The sequence below is a fragment of the Falco punctatus genome (genome assembly GCF_963210335.1).
Source record: "Falco punctatus genome assembly, chromosome: 6".
NCBI classification, from domain to species: Eukaryota; Metazoa; Chordata; class Aves; order Falconiformes; family Falconidae; genus Falco; species Falco punctatus.
Window position 1 is genome coordinate 21,087,924 of NC_137585.1, and position 27,735 is coordinate 21,115,658.

Below are 27,735 nucleotides of genomic sequence, written 5' to 3' on the forward strand. Positions count from 1 at the left end.
CACCTAATTCAAAGACTGTCCCCATACATCCATTTTATTTCAGGATCTTTCTTTCTTCCTGACATCTGCATCGCCACACTGAACACTGAACTCTCACAGCTTCTCCTCCTAATTGCTAGCCTTCAATAGCAATTGAAGCATTTTGTTTCAGATTAAAAGACTTTGTAAAAAAATAAAAATGAATGACATGAACTTTTCAAATAGATGTAAGAGGGAGAAAAAAAAAAAAAGATAGGTCAGATTTTGGGTATACCAACCTTGACATCGTCCTTTTAAAGTACTCCCCAGGCAGCTTTAAATTTTGCAACCAGCACTCAAGCAGCCGCTCACCCTAGGGCCCAGTCAGCTTGGCAGAATGACAGAGGTCAGCATTTCACACGAATGAACAATTTCTCCAACATATAAGGCAGCCATTCAGCTCTGTTTCTCGTTTTTCACCTGTCCTTTAAAGTTTAAACTGAGGCTATCATAGGTACTGTGCCCAATGCAATGGAAATCCCTCTTTCTATTAACCCTTTGAACCCTTATGATAAGAAGACATACCCTTACAATTTTGAACTGAGACACTGAAGCCACAGAAGGGCTCCTCTTCCCTCCCTCCCCACACTAGCTTTTTTTCTTATGTAGTTTCCCTCACAAACAAATCCCCGTTACCTCTCTAATTCAATCACTGAGTAGGAAAAAATCTTACTGTTCTTGCAAAGCATTCAAAGTGTGTGCACGTGGTGGGGCCAAGTGGAAGGAGTACTTTGGTCAGATTCACTTTTGGGATTATTTTTTTCCCTGCTTTGAATGTGCCTGGCACTTACATGCTTATTTTTAGGTAGGGGAGAGAACCTCCATACAGTGATGTGGTTCTGGAAACCAACATGCAGAACTTGCAGTGAGGCCAAATAAAACTGACTATGGTAAATCAAAGCCTTTTTAGTGAGTCCTAGTCAAGGCACTATGGAATACACACAAATTTTAGTAAACTCAAAGGAGTTAATTGATCATGAATTAACAAGCTATAATCAAAGACAACTCTTCAGTCCTAAGAAACAAAATGCACCCATCTTACTTATTAGTTGAATGGTCTGAACAGGCATGGAAACTCAGTTATCCACCTGAATTCCCTGGACATTTCTCAGAATGCACCTGTGTGACTTTGGTTCAAGCTCACTGTTGAAGTAAATTGGGAAGGAAAAAGGAAATGGAAGGCTGGATAAGGAAACTTGCATTGGCTTTGCTGTGCTTTTACACAGCCAGCCAACTTCCGTGGTCCCAACATTCAAAATTCAGATCAGATTTCTCTGAGGGAGGCTGGGGTTCTGCTTTAAACTGGTGTGTGATTTTTATGAAAAAAAAAAAAAAAAAAAAAAAAAAAAAAAAAAAGTCATTCAGAAGCGAGTCTCTGAGCAGCTATTAAACATAAAATAACTATTTAGCAAGATTCGATTAAGACAGATGAGATAGATTAACAAGACTAAGAAAATAGTAAAACCGAAGTGTAGAATTTACTAACTACTTTATAGCACGTACGTTGGCCATAAGATAATTTTGTGGGCCCTGGAGCCACATGCTTACGTGTGCCATCCCAAATTTCTGCACATAAGAGTACCCAGGGGACTATTAACACAGTAGAAACAATTGTGACCACGAAACAAACCCATGCTGTCTCAGCTCCAAATTCTTGTAAGAGCCATTACAGTCGCTGCTTTTGTACTCCAAAAAACAAAGCTCTAAGCAGAGAAAATGATGGAAAGACCATGACATCTGAATTTATGACAAGAAAGAGCTAAAAAATTCTGAGCTTCTGACTATCCAAGTTGTCCCAACCTCAGTGTTGTTTAGAAGATCAGGTAACTGAAATGTTAAGATATGCAGTGTTAACCATAAAGCCTGCACTTACATTGCGCAAAGCACCACTCTGCCTTTTCCAGTCAGAAGACTGCAACCGAGTAGACTGCAGCCAAGTACCAGATACACATTTATTTAGACATATATACCAAAGGAAGAAACAGCGACTCACAGATGGCACCCCTTTTAGCTAACAAGAGAGACCCTTAAGCCATCCAGATGCTGATAAGCCCACACAGGTATCAGACAGTGAAGAAAACTGTCTTCCATTAAGTTGTTGGGTTTTTATTCAAGCATTTCTGTTTTCTTTTTTATTGTTTTTTACCTCGTATCCAAACCTATAAACTCCAATGAACTGCTGAGGTTCAGTTATCTTTCTCAATTCTATATTGTTGAACCCTTTTGTTGCACCACTGAAATATTTGGACAAGGCGAGGGATACCGTCTTGCAGCTAGGCACAGCTTGTTGAAAGAGAACTAGAATACTCAAAAGAAGGACCCCTTATAGAAACACTATATTTTGGTTTGCTTTTTTCTTTCTTTGAGTGATATATTTCAGAAAGTTTGCAAAAAGAGTAGGGGTTTCAGGGCCCCCTTGTTCCTCCACTTGCCAGAAGGCAAAACCTTACGAACCATCCACATCTCTGAGGGCTGAATTTCAGCTAGAATCTCCTGGAGCCTGGCCTGAAGGGGATGTTGCTTCAGTGAATTCAATTTTCCAGGGTATTAAGAAATAAGAAAGTAAAATAGATGGCAGGCACTGAGGGTGGAATTCTAGCTCCACTGGAGGTTAATGGGGCTTTCTGCCACTGACTTCAGGTAGGCCAAGATTTCACCCTTGCTTCAGGGAGCAGAGCAGAAAATGTTATACAAGATTTAAACATTTATCATGTAAGGCTGACTTTGGTAGTAAAATGTGAATAATGATACTGACTTTGCTTGTGAAACTCTTCAAAAAGTATGAAAGGAAAGTACTACATAAGAGAGTGGTACTGGGGATATTCTACTGCAAGACTAAAAGAAATCAAGACTATTTCCACAAATTGCTATTTTAAGGATATTAAGTCTTTGAAGGGGCTAGCCCTAAAGCTACATGCTCTATTCAAATCTATTAAATCTGCTTTGGAGAGGGAAAATGAGTCTCCTGAACAAACCTACAGATTTTTGTATTCCTTTCAAGGTAAAAGGCACTTGAGTGATACAAAACAGCCCTAACTCTCACCAGTCCCAGCTTGTCACATCCTAAACACGGGGTTTTCTCAGCAGAGGAACAACACCACAGCCAAAGAAAAACAGTTTCATATAATGTAATGGGGCAGCCTTAACACTAAGACCTTCCACAGCTGAATAGACAAAAAGCCACTGGGGCTGGAGACTAAAGATCTCAGCAGTCTTTGCTCTGCCACGGTCAGGGCTCCTGTGAGATTTGTTGTAAATCCATTTCCATCTCTGGTCTTCCTGTTGGCTCACCTCCTTCTCCCCTTACAGCTGGGGAAGAATTTAATAAACGTTTGGCTCTCAAAATCTCTGAAAACTTGTCTCTAGATCTAACTTAGATACTCGATTTTGTATCTAAGGGCATACTTCTCGTGTTTCTTGTCTCTGTTTCAGGGATGTGTTTTACGAGAGTCATATATGTTGGTGCTTTCAAACTTCACTGTAGATTTTAGGGTGCTAATGTATCACAAGCAAGAAAAATATCTAAAACTGATGTAGCTTGTGGTCAATCACAAATTTATGGGAAGCACATTTGGTCATTTAGTAGGGAATTATCAACTGCTGAAACTCATTCTGACAACTAGAAAAACACTTTTGATGTACAGGAGGGTTTTGATCCTCTGTCTTATCCTCAGAGAGGAAAAGGAGGAGAAATGTAGAAGAAATCTGACTTTAATTCCAACTCACTTATAATTTCTTTGGTCTGAATATTTTGCCTTGATCTCAGTAGTTTGAAAACATATTAAGATATAGGCTGTCTTACTACCAGCTGTAAGGAAGAAAGGAAATTAAGAAAAAAAACCAGGGCAATAAAGAAAGCAGGCAAAGCTGTGTGGGAATGGATCAAAAAATCAGGAGCAAAGGAAAGAACAGCAAATAAGGAGGGAAGCAAAAGAGATAAAGTCATCAGAGAGGGCAATAGAGGATGGAAAAAGAAATAAGCAGAGGAAGGGAGGCATTATTTAAAGTAGAAGTGCCGTGGAGGCAAAAAAAAAAATTAAACGGAGCATAGAGATGTCACAGAAATAGAAAACAAAGTTGTAGAGAGAAAGCTGATAAATTATGAAAATGGATACGAAGGAAAATAAGGAAAGCAAAAGAGCTGGTGCACAGAAAGAGAATAGAAAAAGACACCACTTCTGAGGATAGATTTAAGGTGGTGACTTGGGGCCTGCATTTAGTTGACCAATTTCCCAGGGAATTAAAACCCTCCAAAATAACTAACACCTCCCCAACTCCATAGACTACCATAGTTTTTGGATAGCATCATTACAAGCTGCCTTTCAATGCCTTTAGGCTTTCTCTGGGCTAGCTGGATTTCTCACTTCTGTCTTTTTGCTCCAACATTTTTGCTAATCTTATCTTACCTCCCTAGCTGCTTCCTGCACTTATTCCCTTTACACAATTTTTTTGCTTGCTATTTTTCACCTTGATTTAAAAGGACAACCATAATGAGTGCTTGTTTCTAACCAAAAGTGACTGAAAGTATGACAGGGTATCAATAAGAACTATAGAACAATTGTAAGGAAAGGAAAATACATCTAGAAGAAACAAGAAGCCAGGAAGTCAGTGCAATTCAGTATTTTGTCTTTCACCCTGCCAACTCTGGGTAAACATCCTCATCCACATGTTAAGTATTACAAGTTTCTCATGGAGAAAAATGTCAAAAATTTAACACTGTTAAGTGTGTAAATGAACAGCCCTAGTAACTTCAACCAAAACTAACTTTGAGGGGTTAGGCTTTTTGCTTTTTGCTGTTTTTAAAATAACTGTTTCAGTAATGCTGCCCCAACTATGTTCTTTTTGCCCCTCAAGTCCATTAGCAATCAGAAAACAGCTCCCAACTCCACTACCAGGTCTACAAAACTGGTTCCCATTTCAGTATTAAAATGCTTGGCCAGAATGTAGAAGTCTTACAGCCATGACTGCAATGCTTTTGAAAGTGGATTCAATTTTACTGTTCCAAACCCATTTAATCTCAACTCCAGCATTTCATAATATTATTTTAAAAAAAACAAAAATTGAAGTTCAACAAGCTGCTTTGACAAAGCAGACCCTTAGCGAGAACTCTTCCCACTCCATTCTTTGCTGTGAAGAAAGGAAAGAAAACCAGATTTGCAGCACTAATGAAGCACTTCAAGAATTAATGATATACATGTAAATGTGATGGTGTTAAATGTTATTCATTACACCTCCTGTTTAGCTACCATCTTGCTGAAAAGAGGGACAAGACCATGACACTTGCAGTTCAGGATTTTAAGCTAAGCAATGCTATACCAATTGGTGCACTGTGCTAATCTAACTTCAACTATCACATTGTATTTAGTATATAATAAGGCAGATTTAAGGGGCAGGAAGTTAACTAATTAAGACCTTTTGTCCTTGTATAGAACTCTGATTGGGGTGGCTGGGACTCCACACAACACAACATGGCTGATGCTCCCTGTTTCAGTGACATCTGTTATACATTAGTACAGCTAAAATTGATGCCTTCTTATGTGAAAGCAGCTTTATAAATAGGGTAAAGCCTGCTTCACTCACTAGGCACAGATCTGGAAGTGCAGGAAGACAGCTTGGTTTTGAACATAGGTGAACTTGCACCGTTCTCATAAGGAACATCCCTGGATGGAAGTAACTATGGATTTTTCAACCCAATCACTGTTCTATTTAAGCTCTTAACCCTTTAAAACCAAAATCTTCTGTGACAGTATAGAACTAGCTAGAGTACTTTTTCTACCAGAAAAGTTTCTAAACTCTATGATGGGTTTCCTAGTCAAAAACCAGAGAAAGCACCCCAAGTGATGGTTGTGCTGAGCCAGAATGGGAACCAGCAATGCAGTATTTTATTCTAGAGGACTTTAAAATGCAATTAAGACAAAACAACAACAACAACCAAACAAAAACCCACAAAGGATTTCAACTTAGCATAGAAAAATACTTTGGAACATTTTCACATGAAGTAAGAATTTTCTGGAAAGAAAGCCAGAAAATGGTTGCAGTCCTGATCACTGAAGTGAGGGTTAAACAGGAAAAAACTCAGGCAAGTGAAAAATTACAAGCATGATTTATAAAATATTCTGACAGCCGGACACAAAGTAAACCTCGCTACTCAAAGCCCAAGAAGAGAATCCAGCTGTGGAACTAGAGCTGCTCAAACTGCCTGAGAAGGATAATTCAGTGACTGTTTTCCACGCCCCCCCCTCCCCCCCAAAAAAAAAAAAAAAAAAAAAAAAAAAGAGCATGAAACAGCCACTCATTCTCATTTCTGCTTGTGCTGCTCAAGTTGCCCAGCTGACCCACAGGTGGTCTCTGAGCTAAGGCTTCTTAAAATGTAAGCTTAAAAAATGTTACATTTTCTACTTATAACATAGCAGCGAACTATCAAAGCAATGGACAAAGGGAACCACCGAGCATGAAAACCAGTCATTGCTAAAACTTCGCTCAATTTAGAGCAGAGGAGTGAGGCCTTAAATGCCAGGAGTTACAGATTTTAAGTTCAAGCAAACAAGATTGCTCATAAGCCTTTAATAATTACCTCACTTTTATTGTCTATGGTTTCCGCATAAAATTAAAAGGAGTATCTCTTCAGTATAGACTGTGTAAATCTAACCTATGGTAAACTGCTGTCAGCGGTTATCAGTAGAAACAAATGCCGTCTAAGCAGCTGAGCACCAGAAAGATAGCCCCCTCTTTGTCAGGTTCATCCAACCTTAAACAAATTTCTGCTTGTATGTCCACATACAAGTAATTTCAAAGTTACCAGTTTCCAAGTTTGGATAACCATGAAAACTACAAACCAAGACATGCCGTGTAAAGTGAAAGCTATTGCTTTAGCGCAATACTTTTGTGCCCATAAGTCTTACTAATCTGTAATGCTAAGTGTGTTTACATGTATTTAAACTGCATGTCAGTTAGATCTGGCATAGATTTTTAAACTCCTGGCAAAAAGAACCCATTAGGAACCCATTATGCTCTTATTAACAGTGTTTTAAGCTTTTGTAAGACTTAATTCTTATGAGAGATGTAAGAGGAAGCAAAACGGCCACAGCCCAGTACTGCAAACTGAAGCACGTCCCAGAAACAGGCTTGCTGTGGTGGAAGTAATTATCAGTGCTTAAAAAACAAAAAGGGTGCAAGTTCAGCAAAGCACATCAGGGCATACCATCCCCGCAGCGAACACTAAGGTAAACAGCTTGGACACTTTCCTAAAAGTATGCACATTACTCAGCTCTTCACTGAATAGGGATGAGCTTGTCCCCAATCCAGCAATCCATTACAGTGACAAAGTAGCTCTTAGTATGCCCAGTAACATGCATGACAGCAGCAAGTGTTGAGCTGCAGCCAAATTCTGTCTCTAAGTGAGATAAAATCGGATCAGGAGGCTAAGATAAGGATCAGTGCTCTGTGTACATCTATTCAGTCATCAGAGCACCTACTTAGGTACAGAAAAAATAAAGGGTATATGGAATAAGCAAAGGGGGGGGGGTGGGAAGGGAGAGGAGAAAAACCCTCCTCTGATATTTTTTATGTTTCAGAAATTTTGTGGGAACATAGAGTGGTTATTGTCAATAATACTGTTCTGAAGGCGTTGACTAGCATGGTAAGGAAGAAGCTGTGTTAAAGCCAAACTATTAACTGCCTTTCACTCAAGTCCCATTCTACAATAGAGTGCTCCCACAAGAGCGGCAAGAGGCAAGCTTATAACTGTAAAGAAGACATTCTCAGTCACATATTGTACATATCCCTACTTTTGTTTAATGTAAATTCCTTAAGGCAGAGACTATTATTAATGCTAAATATATTAAAATTCAAATTGAATAGCAGAAAGGAAAATAAACAACAAGTTAATTAAACTTGCAACCCACACTGCATTGGAAAATATTGGAAATACTCCTAAGGAAAATCTAGACTACAAAAGAACATAAATTGATCAACTTGGGGGGGGGGGGGGGGGGGGCAGTGTTCAACTTGGAATAATACTATATCTTCAATTTATAAATATGAAATCATGTGCTTACTGAAAAAAAAACCCAAAACCACCACACCACTCTTTGCAAGAGATTTGGCCTCTGTTTTTACTTTGGCCTCTGTTTTTACCTCTGGCTAAAGAACTGAGCTCCTAGGAAGCATGCTGCGGGAGCTTCTCAGTCCGTTGCCTAAGGTGACTGAGATCCTGACTGGATGTAAGCTAGCACAGGTCTTTGCCCTTTTTGTCTCAGTTAGCCCTTACCCTCCTGTTTGTTGTTCATTGACTCAGAAGTCTTGTCTCTATCTCCCATCTGAAGTATCAGGTATGAATGCACCCGAGGGAAACAAATGTCACCACATGAATAGATGGACTTCCACACCTTTAATGTAGGAATTAAGAGTCCTTTGCACATGTAGGAATAATCCAGAAAATCACATTTGTGAGAGATATACAGTCTGACAGATTATTACAAGTGATGAAGTTTTCGCCAGAACACATAACATAAGTGCTTCTTATAATAGTACCTTATTAAATCTTCTGTAAAGAATAAGTCACTATTACCAGGGGAACAGTCCTGATAAACTAAAAAGTCTGTCCTGTGGGTCTGGCTCAAAATACACCTCTAGACCTGGTTTTCATAACTGGAATTTTTTTAATGAAATTTGACCATATCGATGTGTCAGTTCAGTTTTGTATGTGCTTCAGGCAGGTTTTGAAAACCTATTACTATCACCAGGATCCCCATACCTCCAGCTTCTATTAAGGAAATCAGTGCATATCTCATGTTACTGCTGACACTATTAAAAGCAACAGACAAGCACAGTGATGATCATAGCATGAACACTCTCCTGCAAACAGTCAGCATGAAAGCTTTGAAGTTCAGTTAACAGAAATCTTCACAGTTGTGGTGCCTAGCTAATTAGTTGTGCCTAATTCATTATATAGAGATAGCAACTTTCTAAAAAATAACATAAATAACAGAGATTTTCATTTCTTTGTTAGTTTCAATACAGCTAGAAAGAGATTTCAGGGTTTTCACAGCTAGTGAGAGTATAAATTGGCATTGGCCTCAGAAGAAAAAAAAAACAAACTATATTTTAGGAAGATAGCAAGAAGATTCTTTGAAGTAAATTCCTTTTCATGCTAAATAATGAAAAGTTGATATAAAAATTATTTAAAATGTTTCTTACTTAACAGAACTGTCGCATTAATTAAAAAAAAAAAAAGTCAGGTTGGCAGGCCAAGAGCTGAAGTGCTTTCAACCCACTAAAGAGGCTTGGAATGGAAAATGTACCCTTACTGTTAGCCATATATCAATATGTCCTCAGTATTGGCAATAAAACTCATCCCAGTGCTGAGAAGAACCTCTTTTTGGAGAGATGGTAGTTGTCTTTACTATCCTTTCAGTCATTGTCATCTCTTTACTGAGATGTCATTTCCAACACATTTCTAATTCAACCAGACCTCAACAAACCATATGAAAGGACTAAGAATTGTCCTAGCACTTTACTAGGGATAAACAAACTCCTCCTGGCAACAGTGCTATATTACTTTTAGCAAAAAGCCAATCACATAAGGGTCAAGGGTTGAAATCCTAAAAACCACCCAAGAGTGGCCATTCCAGACTAGTACCCAACGGCACTGGACAGAGCCTCCAGAGATCAGGGCTCAGCTATTGGATCTGCTCTGTGAACTTACGTCACTTTCTCTCTGCTTCAGTTCATTCATTTGCTTATTCCTAGAGATAGCTGGTAGTGTGAAAGTTTAAAATTAGAACAACATACATATTGGAGGGTGGGGAGAGAGAAGGGGAAGGGAGGACTTTTAAGGACTTGACTAGAAAATTTAGTCCAAGTTCATTAATAACTTGTAAATGATCAAACATGAACCAAATGGCATTGGATAGGCTACCACTTTCCCCTGATAAAGAAACACTAGAGATTCTTGACTAGTAAGAAGTAATGATTTTTAAGAGATGAGCCTAAATACTACACCACATATTCACTATTGTCATTAACTATTTATAATGCAGAAGCACCCAAATGTCCATATTCTTTATTTTGTATGTGTATTAATATTATCCTTACTTTACATGTATTTACTACTCCTCCATTCCATACACCCAGAAAGTTTATCTCTAGAACCTCTTCCTGTCACTGATGTGTTCTTAGCCCTTTATCACCTATAATTTTTTTGGTTCCTCTTCATTCTCTTCTAAGAAATCTGGCAGTGGTGCTTCTAGGTTTTTTCACTCCTCTGCCTCACTTCATTTCTTCATGCTGAACTGCATGTTCAGCAAATTGAAATATGTAATGCCAAAACCCCCTCATGTGATAATGAAAATTTAGGTTAAAGCACTCCTGGTTTTAATGAAAACATTGCATGAACAGTGAACTAGCTTCCGTGTCCAGATATACACTGATATCTATATGAAAAGGGATGTATTAGAGGGTGTTTGGATAGCATTTTCATCAATGGAGCGCTAGGATTAAACACATTCAGCAGTTAGCATTATCTGCTTCTGCTTAGCTTTCACACATTTTGGAAAAAGATCAGAAATTACAAACAGGCTTGCAGAGTCTTTAACAAAATATTACAATATAGAAGACTTTACTGGCAAGGGATAAGGTTGAGAGAAGGAGCTAACCATATTCCTCCAAGAAAATCTGTAAAGGAAGAGGTTTATAATTTCCTTTTAGATACCCACAAAGGTACATCAGGAAGAAGTTGAAAGTGAAATTTTGACAATTTAAAGATCAAAATCCAAGAACTCTTCTGTACTGGTGAGAAACTGTTTTTCTCTTAAGATGCAGACTGTATTTCCCCAGATAAATTTTATGTGAGGATAATGTATATTTCTTCCTAATACAATAATAGTGATTTTCTCGTCCTGTACCTTTTATTTACACCAGTACTTCTTTATTGCCTTCTGAAGAAATAAAGTAAGAGTTGCATTAAAAACTTCACCACTGTCACATATATTTATTTTAACCGTGCAAAAATTTTTTTGAGGAACACAGTAAAAGTGTAAGCCTCAATAGCAGCTGAAATGCAAAGTTCAAGCAACTCCTGCAGCATGTCCCTAGTCTCAGTTATATTCAGTTCTTCATTTTCATGCCAAGCAACTTCAAGATCTTAATTTTAATTTGATTTTCTATCACTTCCATTTTCCTTTGAAGGCTCAGGGTATCCTTTGCCAATGCTACAGATAAATGCTTAGCCCTTTAAGCCTTCTCATTTAGGCCACTATAATTCTGATTCAGAGCTTGCAATTCCTTTCCAAAGGTTGATATTTGACCCTCCAACTTTGGCACACAAGAAGTTCCTGTGCCTGATATTTCACACTAATCCCTCCTCCTAATTGTCTAATCATCTGAAATGCCACATGAGATGGACCCTCAGAGGATAAATTCACTGCTAAAATTCCTGCCCGCTTGTGAGTCGTAACAAGTTAGGGACTGAGAAAGTGTAATTGAAAAATGCTTCTCTGCAACTTCATCCTCTGAAGCATTTTGCCTGGTCAACAAATGATGCTCAGGGGATTTCTGTCTTCTCAACATCATCTTACATGCCAGAAATAAGAGGCTATTGAATCAGAAAGTTGAAGTAAAGCCTATTTTAGGAAAAATAAGAAAAACAAGCATAGAAATTCCTAGGAAAGCAAACTCACATTTCTCAAGCTATCAGAGTTTAATCCTTATTCCTATAGAATTCTACAGTGGCACCTAGATGTCTCACCTGAGATTTGGGCCTCATTCTGACACATACTGCATGAAAACACAGTGGAAAAAAAAAGTCTCTTCTCTTAAGAGTTTAAAATCTATATAAAGCAAATACAATAGAAAGGACTCAGAGTAAATGCATTCATATAGACTTTTCCAGCTCTTAGTTTAGGCAATATAGTTGAGGCCATTTCTGATATATTTCAAGACCACCACTACCCCTTCTGCCATTAGTGAAAAGTCAGGAAGGAAACCAACATCAAAAGAAGGTGAAAGGTTACATCAGAAATTACACTCAAGTCAAGCAAAGTGAAGAATTAAAAAAAATAACAATAATAAAAGACTTCACCAGTTCCATAAACAATATTCCATTTTCCCCATGGATTCTGCTACCTTTGCTCAGAACAAATGAAATGTACTTCATCAGTGCAAAGCTGATTTGTATGGGACTGTTAACACAATGAACTATTGAGCAGTGGTGTAAAGATGGAAGAATCTGTCCAGCCTGTGTTGTCACACAACTACTGTTATTCTGAGCCTCATCTTTTTATGTTGTCCTCAGCCTTGATATTCATTCAAACTTTTGATAAAATACCAGCACCGAGACGTGAGTGATTTGTCATCTTTACACCCTGTAAATGCAGCATAAAAATAAGTTAGACTGATTGAGATTACACTGTTGAGGCAAAACAAAATAGGGATCAAATCCAAAGTGACAGCTACATCAATTTTATTAGTTTGAAGAGGAAAAATTTATGAAAAAACTCTAATCCAAAAACCAATAAAGCACTTTGCCAAATATGATGTTATCTGAGTCTCGTCATATTAAAAAAAAAGTTCTATTAAATTCCCCACTTTCAAGTTCAGCATCAAAACCACTCAGTTTAAATGATATTTCTGTCATTTTTTTCTTAACCTTCATGAAAAATTTACTGTACGATGCTTAAAATTACTTGAATAATACATATCTTGTTTTAAATTCAAGTTATTACATGCACTTGTAAAATGCTATTTGATTTGATTTTTCCTCCCACACCTTTAAGCAAAATATGTGACAATTTTGTTTTCTCTTGGGTAGCCTGTATACAAGCTAACTCATTCCTATGGGATTTTCAATTGCCAGCTAATCCAAAGCTATTTCTTTTACAATTGCATGCAATGAAATTAATGGACTCAAGAGGCTTTTTTTTTCCTCCAGTATGTGTGTAGGTTTGGGGTGTTTTGGTTTGAGGTTTTGTGGTTTTGGGGTGGTTTAGTTTGTTATAAATAAAAAGGTCCACAACATATTTTCTCTTTTCTAGACCTCACACAAAAAATTAAATTACAAGACCACAGCAACATGACTAGCAGTCTCCACTACAACACAGTTTTTGGTCTTACAAGGTAGTTCACGGTAATAGATCCCCATTCTTTTTCAGTCTCTTTGCTCCTGTCGGGGTAACATGTAAGTCCAATGAACTGTACCATATATTTTACAGAGGTATAAAACTCACTGTCAAATTAAAAGGAAAAAACTGCCCAATTAAAAATGCATGACTGCTACTTTGCTCCTCCCATTACCTCATTCCTCTCCTTTCCTCACATGGACGTGTTCTCAGAATAAAGTTCACCTGACCTTTGCCTCTTTCCAGGAATGTTACATCCCATTCTTCCAAACAAAAACCTTTAATTGATTCTGGTTCTGATATGCCTGACTCGGTGGGTTTTTCAGATATAATGGAGTTTTCATCCCTGTATTGGGAAGCTGACATCAGTAATGGACCTGGTTCTAAACAGTAAAGTACGTTTCATCCTTTTCATGCCCAAAATATCACAGAAAAACGTGAGCATACAAATATGTTCTGACTGATTAAAAAGAAGATATCCCAAGAGCAGCTAATTTAATATTAGATCAAATGAACTGGAGTTGAAATTACCATGTTTTTGTTGACTATTTTAACATATTCAGGGAAGGCATAGGGATCTTTATATATTTCTGAGTCTCTTTGTAGTATCATTCTTTATATGTTCTACCAGTCAGTGTGGAATACATGGATTTGAAGGGATGAGGGGATGGGAGAAGTTGTGGAGTGGATTACTGATATACCCCAGAGAACTTTATTAAAGTGATAAAAGAAAAATCCTATCATAATTCATTTTCTATTTTTTTCTTCTACACTGTTAAACTGTGCCAGCCTCTAACAATGAAGTTATCTAGGGGACTTGTTGCTTTCATAAGAATTAGTATTTCAGCTTAACGTACAATTGAATTGTCAGAGAAGACACAGTGCTCTTCCCCCTCCTCATTCCTTATGTGATCTCTGGTTTAAAATAAAAATTATGCTTAAGACTTCCAGAAGTACTTTTTAGCAAATTTCTGGCAAATGAGGAAATCATTACAGAAAAATACAATTCTGCTTCTCAGCTTAGCTGTTTTTTTTTTGTTTCATAGCAGTAGCAATGCTTCCTCATGTTAGTTGGGCCCACAGATTTACTTTACAGCAAGGTGGGAGAGATCAGGACCTGTTTTACTAAAAATGTGACAGTCAGCAGCATTTGGGGCTCACTTCAGCAGTACTACTATCCTGTGTGCTGAGCCACTCCAGTTCATTTCAACAACCTTATTTCTAGTCCAGGTTTTGAGCATCTCATCAAGTGCCTGTGGCTTTGAATGTAAGCTACAAATGTGTGGTTTCAGTTTAATTCTGGCTGGACCCAACCATTTCATAGAAAGCCTTCCTCATTTGTCCTACATCTTTTCCTAAATTGATAAACAAAATTCTTCTACCTTTTACTAAGAAAAAAGCATCTTAAATCCATGGACTATGGTTCCAGGAGAACAGAAATAATGATGACCAAGCAGCACAGTTATTTACTCTGAGTGCCTTCACAAGATCTCAAGAGTCATCCAAAACTAACATAGTAAATGAGTGTTATGCATGGATGCAGTGCCAACTGTGGCTGAATGTAATGGAAATGGATTTTTTTTATTATTATTTTATGTGTTTTAAGCAACTGAAAGAACAGACATATTTACTTCTGGATTTTTTTAAAGAAGATTGAAAGAAGATGGCCTAAAATTCTGTGGTAACAGTGATGGTTCAAGGAAAATAACATCTACAGGATAACTAGGGAGACAGGACTCATTTTACTAGACAACAACAAAACAATTCCAGTAAAAGTGAGATGTGGAGAACAGACCTGAATCTGTTGACAGACTAGTTCTCATCTTCATCACATCATCAACGACAGACATTCCCAAAACTGCTTCCCTAAAACTACACAAGTTTATTCATGACCACACTACCAGGAAAAAGAAGGCTGGCAGTCAACCAGATCAAAGATGGTCAGTTGCTTTTGCTCAGAGACCGAAAGTAGCTGGCAGAAGATGCAGTGGAAAGAAGCATTTCTTTTTTTGGGCCCTACCATCACCAGTCATGAACCACCACACAGAAGAATTGCTGAGAAGAAACAGGACAGCTGAACTGAGGCACCTGGCAGATGCTCCAGCCTTTGCACACTGTTAGAAGAGAATGCTGCACCTGAACAGCAGGTGTGATAACATATTCCTCTAATCTAAAAAAAACCAAACCAACAAACAAACAAAAAACAAAAAACAAAAAAACCAAAAAACACCCAACAACAAAAAGAATAAGAAAATAAAAATCATAGGCAATGACAGAAAAAACTTTTCAAATGCAATTGAAACTGAAAGGGAATATTTCAGGAATTGGTACCAGGCCTACACCAAACACAGCTGATAAGTTCATAACACAGTGTGAGAGATCACTGAGGCAACATGAGACCTGCAGTGCTGGAGGCCAGAGTTACATACTGGGGTGCAGAAATAATTTAGGAAAAGAAATAAAAAATAATTTAAAAAATAAATCAATGTAATTATAAACGGCACTAAAAAAAAGTCTGAAGTTATTCAGAATTGTGAAGCATTACAAAACAAATGTCTCTATACAGACCTGTGACTTGTAGCTCAGCTGAATTTATTGTAGACAGTCAAGGGCCAAATGCTCAAAGAAAGAACATGCAATATTTGGCACAACAGAAATGTCAGCTTAAGATATCTTCCTTCTAGTGCTAACCCAATTTCACCACACATTGTCAAGATGTCGTGCAACCTGCAAACACACACCAAATACGCACTTACATCGCTGCACAGATGAGGAAGGAACAACCAATGACCATCAATAATACTGGAAAAGTCATGGCTGTGTGGTTTTTTGCTCTGGTCATAACATGGAGCAACATCTACTTTTTGTGGAAGCCTTTTTCATAGCTCACTGAAATCAGAGGAAGGATTATCACTATTTCACTGTGTTTTGTGTGCAGCTTTATGTGAATCTTAGACCATTAACATTACCTCACATGGAAAGGATTACATAAAAACATCATTTAAATAGAAGTTTTTTCAGCATGATGTTATAAATGCTTTAATTTTTTTGAGGAATCAGTTGTGTGTCTATTGATGATCAGCCCAAGGAAATTGTTCTTTAAGAAGAAACAGACAATTCTGGAAATTATTTATGGGGCTATACAATGCCCATATTATGGAGCTATTCTTTCCCTGGTGGAAGGCAGACCAGACACTTTCAAACTTTCTCAGTTCTGCATCAAAGTGTATACTGTTCTGCAAAGGGCATGCAGTCTCTTCTAGTAACATCCTCAACAATCAAACATTCTGTATCTTTGACGTGACATTGTTTTAGTCATAAGGCAAAACAAACCGATTGAAGTTCACCAATGTACCTCTCAGCTATTATCACTACCTTGACTCCATGTATTGGAGCAGGATTTCACCATATGTAAGCTCATGTTTATATTCAAACTCAAAATATATCAACTCGTATTGCCTAATTTCAGTGTCATCTGAAACTTCTCACCAAACTTCTCATCTTTGCTATCCTCCTCCAGAGTCACACTGTTTTTCTTAAAGAGCAGTATCCAAAATAATACCTGTCAATGTTTATGGCCATTTGGAAGTGAGGAAGAGCAATCACTTTGATGGTCTAACACCTCATTCTTGTTTGTAAATCCCAAATAATGTTTAGGCTTCCCCCTACCCTCCCCCTTAACAACAGCCTAATATTGGCCAGTACAATTTGTAATCTACAACAGCCATATTAAGTTTCGGAATACCGTGGCATGGCCAGATATGCTCCCTGCCCCTTTTTTACTCATGTTCTTGATTTTATTTGCAAAGTATGCCACTTAGCACTAGTTCTTGTCTCCTGGCCTAGATCATTTCACCTAGATGATTTCTACAGAGTATGAGGAACATTTTGAATTTCACTCTGACAGTGTAGTATGCTCATTTATTCTCCCATTTAGATTATCACAGAGAGCTGCCATTCTTATTTGAATCTTTAGAAAGATGATCTTAAGAGTTTCACTTCTTCCATTTTTCTGGCTTTACAGAAAACCATTTCTAACCATTCTGCACATGATTTTTTAAACAGTTAAAATCAACTTACCCTTCCAATGGCAATTTCATTTGAACCGTATTCTAATTCTCTGTTCAGAATGACGCTCAGGACAGAAGGGTGGCATTTTTTAACCTTCTTTTCTAAACCAATGGAATAGAGCTAGGAATCATGTAAGTTCTGAAAGAATGGCTTTCTTTCATGGCTTCTACCATCCCCACAGGAAGGAAGGATTTTGGATCAATTATTAGTTATGCTCAAGATGACAGAAGGAAGAGTCCAATATAGTAAGCATTCAAGGGAAAGGGGACTAAGAATGAAGGGGAACATTTCATGAAGGACCAAGATGGCAAGAGAGTCACATAAAACACTCAGACTGAAAAGCCTAGGGCATGTGGAGCACTTACTGGGTCAAAGACCAATTGATTTCTAGATGGAGCAGCCCAGATGCATTAATGTTACAAATTAATAAGACACACAGAGTACAGGTCATACAAACAGGATTACTTTCAGTTTCTGCCATCCTCCTGTTTGCTAACAGCGGGATGGCAAGCAGAACATATTGGACACAATGAGACTGCCAGGCTTAGTAGACTATAGACTACAATCACCAATGAGACTATACAGCTGTAAATTTGCTGCATTTAAAATATGAATATGTGTAAACAGTTAAAGGTGAGAAAAACCTTGAAAGATAAGAAACCAAGAGCATCACTACTAGTAAGGGAGCAGGTAAAGCACAAAAACCCTCATACAACCAGAGAATATAAGTGGAAATAATCCAAGACATTTTCAAGGAGTCTATGGAAAAAAAGAAATTAGTTGCATTCAACTACTATATTGACCATATCTTAGCAAGTGTCTTGCAGGTAAATCACTTTGTTTCAACAAACCTGGGGAAAAACAAACAAACAAACAAAAAATGTTTAAACAAGGGATAATGGTGTCACATAGCCTTTAGAAAAAGATGTAATGATTTCCAAACCAGGTAGGACACTGGGTTATGTATAGATTTCTGGAGAATAGATGTGATCTCATTCCCCAAGAGGTACAGAACAACTGTGGAAGTCTGAGTTTACAATGGCATTTGTACCAGATGGTATTGGCAGCTATCTCCAAAGAAAATCTTTTTCACACTACGAAGGCTCAGAAGTCAGAACAAAAGTCATTCACTTACACAGGTAAAATAACAGCATTGATCAGCTGAAATGCTCATCAACCCATAAAGAATATGCAGGTCAAGACATACATGATATCACAGTCTTCAATGAATGATGGGGAGATCACAAAAATTCTCCAAGTAACAGCAGCAATGCTCTGATAAAAAAACAATTCAAAAAAAGATTATTAGAAACTCAGACAAGAATGCAGCCAGGTTTTTGATGGATTAAGACTAGTTTATGACTGAATACAAATTTTGAGAGATAATGTATAAACTTGATTACAGTAATCAGTAACAGAGACAGAAAACAGAAATGGTGAATGTTAATATTACATTTGTCCAGTTACTACAGGCTCTGGTGCTGTTGTTTGGAAATGATAGTGCTACTGAAAAAAATTATCAAAAGCAGACTCAGAAGATAGAGGAAAAAAGAAGAGATTGCTAGAGATCTAACAGACTTCACCTGGCTAGGAAAGCACGGTGTCCACAACCAGTGATCAGAGAACTGAACAGAGCTATTCAGTTACAGCTAACAGCTGCCAGTAGGGAAAGCCCCTGCAGACAAAGAAGGACCAGGCGTTTCTCACACGATGTACTGTGACAATACGTGTGACTAGAGTGAGTGAAGTCATGAAGAAATGAAACCCCTGCAATAGAAAGAATACAAAGACTGTGGGGTGGTGGGAAGTCCAAGGTACTTTCTACTGTCACCCATTTAAAATCAGTGAAGCATTGTGTCCCACCGTTCGGTTAAATAAAATTATTATTAATGACAGACTATTAAGGTGGGTGCCTCGGCCTTTAGCTACTTTCTTTTTCAGTAGATCATTATTAAGAGATAACACTTTTTCAATTTTTTCAAAAACCTCCTTGAATGGAGGTTGAATCTTCCTTCTTTTTCCTCCTTTTGCCAAAAATGGAGCATCATGAATCTAAAACCCTGCAGTAGGAGCAAATATTTTTGTTGTCTACAGAGCAGGGCTAAGCTCATAGCAAGGATAAATAACCTGACATATACTTTGCAAGAAAACAACTGTCCTATTTTGTGGGAATCAATAAGCATACTAACAGCTTAAATAAAAAAATGAAATACAGCAAGTATCAAAATGGTAGCATTCAAAATTGAACAAAGTCAAAAAATCACAGTGTTACTGTTAAAACACAACTATTTTGACTTGTTATATACCTATTTTACTGATAGGTAAATCTTATCATTCTAGGATTTTATGGCATTCAAGGGGAAGTTATAACATCCTAAATTCAGTTGTAACAGTGTAATTTATTTAGGCTTCTCAATAGGAGATTAAATATGTTCAGCTATTTTGAGTAGCAGGGCACCCAGGCCAAAACTAGCAGAGGGATTTGGGATTCTTTCAAATAAAGGCAACCGTTGAACCTAGTGTGCTTGACTGTCCCGACACATGCAAGCCCCCTCAGAAGGTAATGGATTATAACAGGATGCACACTGTGAAAAATGTATTCTCTAGTGTAACTGCGCTAAGGCAAAAGAGTTACATCAAGGATTCATTTGGCATTTACTTTTCAGATGTTTTCCTGTGCTTGTAGCTATTACTGTTCTTTTGGCTCAAACCCAGATTAGCCATTAGTGTGTGGATTGCCACTACTCTGCCAAGCTTTTAGAACATAAACAAAAAATAAAAGCCACTTTGCTAAGATGACAATAAACATTTAAAGCCCAATAATATCTCCTTGTAACTTTGGTAACAGTAAAAATATGGAGCCAGCTTTCATGCACAAACATGGAAAGTGGGCTGAAATCACCAAGGCATTAGAGACTTTACATAATTAAAATTGTCATTTTATATTCACTGCAATAAAAATAGCTATTTTACTTAGAGTAATTACCATCAGTGATTGGTGTTACTGTATATGCTTATTAAAATGTTTATTTCTGTGAAGAGAAGATTAATTGAAAAGTGGCAAAAGAAAGCTAATGGCTTTAGCAATATTTAACACCATGGGACACCAAAAGGGAGGCTTAACCTATTTTTACTATGCTTTCTTGAGAAATATCTGAATCTAAACTGTGGCTGCCTTGCCATTGCTTTGATTTAATTAGCCTGAAAAACTATTTGGTATTTCCGTTTTATCTGCCACTTTGTGGTGGAACAACTCAAATCTGACTGTTGTCTTCATGTGGATCATACAAATGTATTTGATGGAGGAAAGACTATTACAACTTTAAAAATGCAGTTAATTTTCAACACTGATGTTTCAAAAGCCAGGAGAATTCCTGGCATGTGTGAGGGAGGAAAGTGGTAATAGGCAAATTATTTTAGGAATGTGGGAATATTTGTTTCCCTTAAGTAAAAACACTCCTCATAGCAGAAAAAAACTAACATGATTTGTGGTGCACTGGTGGCCATAATAGATTGGGATATGAATACTATATGAATCTTTGTGTGGGGGAAAAAAAAAAACAACCTGTGACTTTAAACAAGGTAGCTTATTTGCTAATGACAGGATAGGATTAACCTCCCTTTCTCCCCCATCCAAACACCAAAAAAAATTCAATGTTGCCAGAGTTTTACCTTGCATAATAACTTATGTGGCAGTGATGTTTTTTATTTTAATGCTCCATTACCAGAACAACCTCTCTCAGATTTTTCTTACTAGACTGAAAAAACAGCTCTTCTAGTTTCCTGTTCTTGGGCAGGTTCTCCAAAAGCCATCTCCCCTTCGTCATCTTTGTAGTACTTCTCCTATTCCAACTTGGGTTTATTGTGTTCCTGGAATATGGGCGACCAGAACTGTATGCAGTTCTGTAGGCAGATGGCAAGTGCCTATATAATGGCAATAACTGTCCTGTCTCTGTAGAAATAATTGCCTCCGTTTCACTTTCAGTATGTGTTTTCCTGTCCCACAGACACACTACGGTGGTGGCAGCTCAGAAGTACTCTATGAGTGCCCACTCAACCCAAGTTGTTCATCTCAGATTTCTGCAAAAGTAGCAGTCTGCACTTTGTAGACATGACAAAACAGTTTGCACTGCTAAACCTCAATTTATTTTGGTTACTTCAATGTCATTAAGTTACTATTTTAAGATAATCTGCATCTCCACTTTCATTCCCTCTCTCCCTTTTTCTTTCCTGTCTTTGAGCCCACACTCAGACTAACCATTCTTACAGATAATGAGGCTTATTAATTTTTCCATTTTTACACTATATCTTATCCCATCCTACAAGCTAGGTTTTTCTTTCTTTAGTCTCTTTTTACATACAAAGCTGAAAAACCTTCTTCTATTTGCTTGACTTCTTTCACCAGGTCTAAGTGAGCTTGACTTTTATCAAATCTTACCTGTACACAGCCTAAGCTCTAGCACACAGCCTCCTGTGCTGCTCAGTGCTTCTTTCAGTCTCCAGAGGTGTTTTCCTCTTGGAGTTTATTTTTGTTATGCCAGATTTGCAACTCTTTTGTATCTGTGTTTTCCCCTGCTTCATATTCTGGTTTCTGATATCTTTTGTATCTCTGATTACAAGAAGGGTGAAACTTCTACATACTTAAGTCTCTGAGCTTTTCAGATGACTTCTCTAACCTTTCGTAGATCTTTCTATGTTCTCTTGAGTTTCCCTCTTTGAAGTAACAACTGAAGCAACAAGAGACCTACCTGTTGGAAAGTCCAAAGAAATCCTTTCTAATGGTCACTACATCCAGTTTATTTTCCACCAAACATGAACTGCAGAGACTCCTCTTAAACTGAAATCATCTAGTTCTTCTTGTATTTATTTTTTGGCATTTGTGCAAATACAGCATCCATACTTTATAAAGCAAAGTCCTGGGAAAATTAAATGATTCCTTCCATGATCATTCAGGACATTCTTAAGGTAAAGAAGGGAAGGTTTTGGTTTCCTGTGCCAAAATTATGAATTAAACATGTTCTCCTCCTTTACATTCTTACATAAGCCCCTTATAGACCTCGTTGACATGTAGTCATGTGTTGCAACACTTACTTTTCCAACTCACCTCAACTTAATTTCACTAGCTAGAGAGCAGGTTGAGAGGGTGAAGGGACACCAGGAATAGGAAAAGGAAATCATGAGCACTGCAGACTACAAAGATACTAATTTACCCATGTAGGTCATCATCTGGCAAAGCTTTAGTCCTGCTCTGTTAAGGATACATCAAAGGTAAAATTCAAAGATCAGGGTGAAAATGTTTCTGTGACAGTACTGCGTATTATACTGCACCCTAGTTAGCCTTTAACAGCTGTTCTGACACCATCAGTTAGGGGACTGCAGAAGCAAACACAAGATGGGTTAGAAAATCCACCTAAAAACCTCCATGATACTTTGGCTCCACAAACATTGGAACTTAGACCTAGTACGATAATATAATGCCATTACAGCACGGCTACGGCTCACTTATCTCACAGAAGTGGGCTGAAGACCTTTGAACAAACAATTTTAGTGCAACAGAGTACTGCTGAGATATGTCTGGATGGTTTGAGAACCAGAAATATATCTGAGCCATAGCACCAGTATGATTTACAACTTAATAACTTTCTGTTTCCAGAAATAAAGCAAAGTTGTTATTTAATGGCTGAAACACTGCCATTTTCTCCAAATGCCAGTAATAATTTAAATTCATGACTTCTGTATTATTCATGTGGTCCAATTTAATACGAACAGTATTTCTGGTGCTCAGTGTTTATGAAGAGTGTCTCTTTAGGGTATACCTTACTTTATGACAAACAGATGCTAGAAATAACTACCTGGTGTTCTGCTTCTGTGAACTGGGGATTAAAACTAGGGCTCATAATTTTCTAACCTGAACAGGGGAAAACATAAGATTTTTTCTTGACAAGGTGCTAAGGCAAGGTAGCATAATCTCCTGTTTTTTTCCCTACTCCTCTTTCCTCCCTACTGTTATCTCTCTCTCCACTCAGAAAAACCAGTTGCTACTAAGCATGATTTACAGACTCAAAGAGAACCCCACATTTTTATTTCATTATTTGCTAGACCATCCTTTAGGCCTCAGAAACTTCAAAGATAAAAACCAGCCATTTTAATTACAGTAAAGGACATCAGAAGCAGAGGGACAACTGGGCCAAACCACCCATTTTCCCCTTGTGAGAACACATCTGCAGATGTTGGGACCAGCACTTCCCTGGTCAGTCAGGATAAGCCAAAAGGTGAATACAGGGTCTAGCAAGTACGAATGTAGTTAACATGAGACCCAGAGAAAATACTTATTATTTGTTTATAAACTAGTCACTACTTGAAAAATAAATAATTAACAAAATCAACGTGTAAATACAGTAATTCATCACGTTCATATCTCAAATGTTTTTTGCTTGAACAAAGTACTTCAGGATCATTTTTGTGCCTGTGCTTTTCCACAGAGTACTAAGAAGAGAGCAGTTACTTGATTTTCAGTTAACTGGAAGAAGTCACTAACTGAAATAAATACTTTTTAAAGCAGTGCAGGATACTCAACAACAGCACAGTGAGGAGCAGTTCAAGCTACTTTGTTGTGCCTCACTGAAATGTCTCAATGTCACTTTAGAAGAAACAGTATAGACTCAGGAGATCCCACTTCCTCCCACTACTGATACCTAATGCCATGCAATACTCACTTTGTGACTTCAGTTTTTACCTTGCAGATTTTACCAGAATTAACTAATAAAGCTGTTTATAAAGATACTGCATGCAGTGCTTAAATTTTATGTGAAGTAGTTCAGTTATAATTGACTACAATCAGAAAATGGGTTCATTCATTCTTCAATTAATATCTTCATTTTACCAGGCCAATTACTTTATCTTAAAGTTTTCTCTAATCTTAACTGCAACATTTATTATCAATACTAGAAGTCCAGAATGGTTCTTCTGTCAAAGTGTAATACATGTATTTCAGTTCTGCAGATGATACTGTTACTAGTCTTTGACATATGCTCTGATAGCACTGCACCTCATTCAGACTTCATGGGATAGTCTCTTTGCTGCTGTGAATTCTTTAAGTCTTGTAGTCCACATCATGCAAACTGAAAACCTTGCTTCAACTTATATTTAGCAAAGAAAATTACAGACCAATTTTAGAAAAGATTTCTTTAAATTATTTGTATTATCAACCATCATATGAAATAATTGTCTTTTTTTCCTGGTATCAAAATCCACAAATGTATTTGTTCTTCCATGATTTGGTTGCTATCTATAAATGTAACTAGTGTTAGGTTTTGTTCTGTTTCCTGTTGACTTGTTCCACTGAACTGAAAATAATAGCTTGACTGAGTATTATCTGTACCAGTAAGCACTGGTAGCCATTCAATTAGTGTGGTCATAGAGGGACTCCATATTAAGACATATTGATTTCATCCATATTAATGTACCAGATCATGCTTTACTAGCATGTGAGGTATTGCAAAACTGTGTAACTGTAACTGCACACTATAGTTAATCTTTCTGAGCACTTGCATTGTATCATGGTGCAAGGTGTTCTACTGGTTTGTGGAACAGGCCAGTGGAATAAACTTCAAGCACATTACAGTGACAACTGTATACAGTTGAAAAAACAATTCACTACAGATATAGTGATGAGAAACAACAGTATATGTTTTTAACTGTAACATTCATAATTTCCGAGTTATTTGTAATTTCCCTGGCTGAAGTAAAGCATCAGTGTTAGGGAGTGAGTCTGTAAAATGAAAACAATTATGATGCAAAAGTTAAAAAATAATAAAGCAATTAAACCACAAAAATGCCTCTTTTCAACAAATCTACCATAACAGGATCACAGACCACTGTATATTGCTTTCCCCAGTCTTTTTTTTATTATAAATAAATTTAATTTCTACCAATTATTGAAAGAAAAACTACTGAAAACACCAATGCAGAAACAGATTCTAAGTTTGCCTAGGATCAAAGCCAGGGTAGTATTCCATTAGCCTCCTTTGAGTTGTGCAGACAAAACTGTCTTGAAAGATTTACTCTAGGGACAACCAAACCAATATTTTTATGTTGTGTATACACACACTAGGAAAAATCAAGATCCACAGATGACCTATAAATTGACATTGCTTCACAAAAATCCATTATGTATGTTTGGACTGAGCATTATTAAAGATAATCTGTGCATTATCTATATTACACATCAATTTCTTAATGCTATTTATAATTCAATGCTACCAAGTATTGCAAACTTTTTACATCCACTCCCAAATCAGGGATCCAGGCTGATCATCAAATAAGAGGGATAGAACTTAAAAACCCCAACCAACAAAATAAGGAAAACCCACCACAAAACCACTCCAGACAGACGCCCTTAATTTCTTTTTTTTTTTTTTTCTTTTTTTTTTTTTCCCTACCATTAAGAACAGATTAGTTTCATTCACTATGACACTGTGAGGCTGGTCAAAATTTGCTTCCTGTAGGCATGTCACAAAGCAGAAAAGATAAGGAAGTTAAAAAACAAGGTCAGAATTATTATTATAATAAAAATATTGTTATGATTTATTTAATAAGAGCACCAGAAATCGAGGCAACTTCCATCCTTATATAAAAACATGCTTATATACAAATAGGTTTGCAGATAATTCTAGCAATAATATGAACAAAATAGTGATATGAAAGGTGACTTATACGATGACATCGTATCTCGGCATTAATAGGGAAGTCTTATGCCCATAGCAATGAAAATACTATAAGAATATTATGCATTTAGTTACAGTGACAAAGTTTGACTTGATACTTTTCACTTTACAGTATAAAACATGTTTTACTTTATTCGTAACATCGTTGGATATATCATTATCTTCTGTCTCTTTCAGGATATTATTACACTATACATGAAAATTTTTCTGTTAGCTTTCTGCTTTTCCCTTGACAAAGAAGCCTTTCTTCCCCAATACAAAAGTTTTCAATTAAAGAGTCCTTATCACTTGATTGATCTGTTGTTACAGTAAAATACTTCAGCTTTTATCAAAACCATGTTTGAATTTACTCAAAAACAGAAGCTAGCAGACTGAGGTCCGATGGGTGAACAAAACAAAAACCCTATTAGAAAAGAAATAGGAAAAATATTTCTGGTAGCCATTTTTTTCTATAGATAACAATAGTAAGACAGGCATAATATTGTGATAATAAAATTATTTCTTGCAGACATTATATAGTCTTTAGAAGCATTTGTTTTACCATAATTTCACTGTGGTGTGTTTTTTTTTTTTTAAAAAGAAGTCCCAAATTCCCATGAAAAAGCACAAAAAAATAATCTTTGCAATCCACTGCACAAACTTGTGCATCTATGTTAAAAGTTTGTTTACTTTCTGGAAATATTTTCATTATGAAAATTGAAAAATAAAACCTGTCAGAAAATTGGACAGGCTAAATGAACTCATAATTGCTAATCGAAAGTCTTCTGTTTTACACTTAAGATTTTATTTTACAGTGGAAAAAAGATTGATATTTTAATGCTTTGGGTATTTGTGAGATTTACTGCACTTGAAACAAAAGCTCCTATTTATTCATCAAACAGCAAGAGGAAAAGCAGTATCCCCTAGTAACTTTTTTATTAATGTAATGCATTTAACTCGCTGTTCTTCATCAAGATGAAAACATGTGTACAGACAACGCTAATTCAGGTACCATAATGATTGAGTGTCCAATTCACCAAAATACCAATACAAGTAGACTATGCTAAACAGAGAATGTAAAAAGTTATTCACGGACTTATGAAACTTAGAGAAGTATGGTCTGACCAAAGACTCTTAAAGAGGCACCACCATCAAAGCGGTTTCCTAAGAAACAGTACATTAACTTACACCAGTAAGAAGCTACCCTGTGATGAGGTGTCTGTAAGTGTCAGGTGGTGGCACCTGGTGCTGTGTAAAGGTGCTGTGTGGCAGCTGATGAAGGAGTTTGCTCCACATTAACAGCATAGGTCCTACTGAGCCCTGGCTCTCACCCCACTCAAGATGTAGACAACAGGTTCCTCATGTTCCACTGGCTGAACTCACCAAGAGGTCGTGTTTGGTGCCTGGCCTCCCAGAATGGTAGGGATGTCCTGTTACTTCACAGTAGCTGAGAAGCCTGTACTGAGGTCCTGCTTTCTGACAGCCATAGGCAGGAGAAAGATTGCCTCTTCACTGCAGCTGTGTCCACACCATCACCCACAAGCTGAAGGCAGCATAAGAACTTGGTAAGGTGACATATGAAAACATGACATTTCCTGCCACAGATTCTGTGTTACAATGCAGTTAGATCAGGTTTCATTTTTGTAAATTATCTGCGTTGTTTATTCCAGGTGTTGCATTCACCTATGGAGACATTTGTTTCTTTTTTGCTTTCTTTTTCAGCTACAGCTGAGCCAGACTAAGGTGGTAAGAATATCAAAGGAAAAAGGGAGGGGAAAAAACCCAAACCAGCAAAAATCCACTTCACAGTTCCAGGAAATCAGCTA

At 37.2% G+C, this 27,735-nt stretch overlaps 1 protein-coding gene across 1 annotated transcript in view; it reads right to left on the reverse strand.

Annotated features, from left to right (window-relative positions):
* The window catches only part of PIK3C2G (phosphatidylinositol-4-phosphate 3-kinase catalytic subunit type 2 gamma), a 288,176-nt gene that overhangs the window by 217,507 nt on the left and 42,934 nt on the right, over window positions 1–27,735 (reverse strand). Inside the window, exon 2 of the mRNA XM_080391788.1 lies at window positions 15,702–27,452. The gene's annotated coding sequence lies outside the window, so the exon portion shown is untranslated. The remainder of the gene's footprint in view (window positions 1–15,701; window positions 27,453–27,735) is intronic.